Below are 3635 nucleotides of genomic sequence, written 5' to 3' on the forward strand. Positions count from 1 at the left end.
AGAGACAAAGAAAACCCAGAGATTCAGACTTGGGGAAAAAATTATTTCAACATATGGCTATTTATTTATATAAAATCTTTATGGAGAAGATATAGTGAAGTTAACAGTTGTCTGCAACTCAGCTCTTTTAATATTTCTTAAAGGGTTGTTGATTTTTAGTTCTTCTAGGCAGCTCAATGATACAGCAGAACTAGATGGACTACTCACTTCTAAGTACTAGGCATGTGTTACCTGTTCACTGAAGAGAGTTCTTAAAGTTGAACTTCAATTTCAGTAGATATTTCAAATTTACCTGAACAGTATCATAGACAATGTTTTCATTATATAGTAGACAGGTGTCACTAACACCAGGAGGAATCCCCGTTCTCAAGGGAATTTCCACACCATAAAAAGTAACACTGACTGTCAGATCGGGTGCAGTTTTGCCCAAGTCTTTGACATGGTGCTTGCCTTTGGGTAACCTGGTAATGCAGAATCCTTGCTTTAGTTCATACATGTTTTCAAGGGCAATTTCTCCCAGAAGGTTTCCCTGAGATGAGAGGCAGTAATTGGCATCCTTGGAAACCATGTCAGCAAAATAGATTCCTTTACCAAACATGGATCCATTCACAGGGGCTTTGGGTAGGGTGATTCAAAGACTCTAAGAGAGTATCCCAGCAAAGTTGTTGACCCTGGATCCATGCACAGCAGTTGCCAGTTATAAAGCAGTTTAAAGGGCTTACACCATTCATTGGCTTTACTATTCATGCTCAATCTTGAAGATATCAGTAAGTTCCAAGTTGTAAGCACTGTGAGTAGCAACATGTGTATTCTTAACATATTGCCTGAAGGTGTCAGCTTCTTCTGAACACTTGTCAACCACCTTAATATCACTTTTAAGCATCTCTTGATGCGGCTAGGTGGCACAGTGAATAGAGCACTGGCCCTGGAGTGAGGAGGACCTGCGTTCAAATCTTACCCCAGACACTTAACACTTAATTAGCCATGTGACCTTGGGCAAGTCACTTAACCCTAATTGCCCTCAAAAAGGCAAAATGTTGTTCGAGAGTGGAGGCTTCTTCACCCCAAAGTCATGGACGATAAGACTTTAGAAGCAATTGGAGAAGTCCAGAATCTGAGAATCTCCATCACCCTGAGGCACCATCTGCTGGACCTTTATTAGGACTTAATGTGAATTCTGCATCTACTTCTTGCTCAGCTTTCCCAATGGCATCTTCTAAAGGTCAATCTTTAATTCCACCATGGCCTTTTTCATGTTCTCCACATCAAAGATGATCTTGGTGAGGTTCTGAACTGGTTTGGGGAGTTTCAGCTTGGTACCAGTACTGGCAGTTTTCTTTCAGGCCTCTTCATCCTGTCCATAGTCAATCTCCAGGGAGTAGAACTTCTTGAGATACTTAGTAAAGTTGCTGGAATTGAGTTGCCCTTTTCCTCCTCATGCAATTGATCAATGGCATCTTCCTTGGATGCTATCTGTTATAATTTATTACTGCCAATCACAGAGTCCACCGGGTCCCAAGATCCTGTACTATCCAATACCTGATTTATCATTTTTCAGGAGCTGCAGCTTGCAATATGAGTTGCTACCTTTGACAATGTCTACAAGGTCAAGAGTGGCAATGAAGATTTTTCCATTTTTGAAGTACATGAACTGGGTCCTTGATTCCTGAATCAAGATTCACAGCTGCTCCACCTTTTAGTGTTAATTTCATCTTTTTCTGATTTGTTGGTCCCTTGCTCCTGCTTGACCTGACCCTTGCTCTACTTGGAAGAAGGGACATCTGATTTCAACTCCTGGCTTCACGTCAATAGTTGGTTTTTTTTTTTTTTTTTTGCTTCACTTCAGCACCCCAGGAGGACAAAGTGTGTAGAGAAAACAGCTCCTAGTGGCTCTTTCTGGAAGTAGACATCTTAGAGGAAATCCTCTGATACTGTATGCACATTGGCTTCTTTGGCCTCTTCAGTCTTCTTATTCATGTTCCCAACCTCCTTTTCTATACTAATGCAGAGAGAAGCTTTGTTAGTTGTCCCCTTCAGCTTCCTCCCAAGTTCTTCTATTGTGGCTTTCATTTCATTCTTGTTTCTGAAGAGCTTCCCTGGAGTCAGAATCTTGATGCTGGACAATGGTTTGTCTGGTGTGGCTGAGGAGCTCACAGTGAGAGAGGTTGCCTCTGATGAGGTGGGTGGTTTTGAAGCTGGAGCATTAGTTTCTAGGCAGAACACTCAGTTCTACTTTTTATACCTAAATTTTTTGAGGTATGGAATTTCCCTGAACCCTTTGGGGATGATCCACTCCCTCTGATTAGGAGACTGTGTCCTGGCAAAGCTCTTGATCCAGGTGGTTATGTCTCCAGTGCATCACTCTTGAAGATATACTGGCCCCCACCCTCCTCACAGGGAAGAAGAAGAGTTCCAAAAAGCCATCTCCTCATCTCCTTTCCTCTTCCTTTCAGTCTTGCCTGCTGGAAGCTGTTTCCTAAGGGTCTTCTTGCCCTCTGCTTGCAGGATATTGAATCCTTTGATCTGGCTAGTGCTGTAGTAAGCTAAGAATTCCCGTTCAGTGTGGCATTTGAGGAAGCTGTCTGGGTGGCACCATCATCCCCAGCTGTGGCTTCTCTCAATAATTTTCTTGAACAACCAAATGTAACCCTTTTCTATTTTCAGCTGACACCCCTTGGAAGGACTCTTTTTGGATTTGGTGCACTTGGCTACAAAGTTGATTGGGGTTTTCTCTTCCTTACCATCTCTATCCCACCTTTGCTTCCTGTCAGCCCTTGGGTCCCCCAGAAGTCTTCTTAATTTTCTGTTGGTCATTCAATCTCAGCTCAAAAAACCCATCTACTTCAAGCTCAGTCTGAGAAATGATTAACCCATGCTTCCAGAAGCAAGCACAGTGATGCCAGATTGGAACTTTCCCATCAAACATGGGTGACTGCACCATGATGGCCAAGTAGAGAAAGTCCTTGGCAATGTTCTCCCCACACTTCTTGCAGGAGGCATGTCAGCTCTTTCCATACTTGGCCTGATAGGGCTTGTCTGCTGACTCTGACATCCTCCCATCTCTTTCATCTTTTTTTCTGTTCTCCAGATACACGGAACAATGCAGCAGGCCATGGAGCTGGAAACTTTGTGTGTTCAGAATATTTCCTTACAATATTCACAGATTTAAAAGTAACAGTATTGACAATTCCCTTTCATGAGAATGTTTTTGCTCCTTCCACCTCACACCTGGTGCTCAACTCTTTTATTATCTGTTATGGAGCCAAGTCACTCTTACCTCTGGATATAAAGTAGAAGCAAATAGGCCAAATTAATGAAAGGAGACATTTAGGTTAGATACACAGAGGATTATGCAAAGATTCTCCACTGAAGTCATCATTCAACAGAAAAATATCCTGAACTGTCAAAGGCTGTGCCAACAGACTACAAACTCCATCAGGTCATATCAAGATAGAAAAACTTTGAGTATAGACCTAGTAGTGTGCCAGTTTAATTTAATTCAATTCAAAAGCATTTATTAAGGAAAGGGGAGGAGGAGGGAGATTGTCTTAGGTATTGTGGTTATGAAGACAAAAAGCAAGTTACTACACTCAAGAAACTTCCAATTCAATAGCTCACATATGCAGCAACAACCA

General features: G+C 42.1%; 2 pseudogenes; both read right to left on the minus strand.

Moving 5' to 3' along the window:
• Positions 1-235: 235 nt before the first annotated feature.
• LOC138144057 (poly [ADP-ribose] polymerase 1 pseudogene) lies at positions 236-2432 on the minus strand (annotated as a pseudogene).
• On the minus strand, positions 2431-3052 carry LOC138144058 (poly [ADP-ribose] polymerase 1 pseudogene; annotated as a pseudogene).
• Positions 3053-3635: the final 583 nt, after the last annotated feature.

Source organism: Petaurus breviceps, unplaced genomic scaffold, assembly GCF_028583685.1.
Source record: "Petaurus breviceps papuanus isolate PSGF00001 unplaced genomic scaffold, PetGlider_PUasm1.0 90683, whole genome shotgun sequence".
Classification (NCBI taxonomy): Eukaryota; Metazoa; Chordata; class Mammalia; order Diprotodontia; family Petauridae; genus Petaurus; species Petaurus breviceps.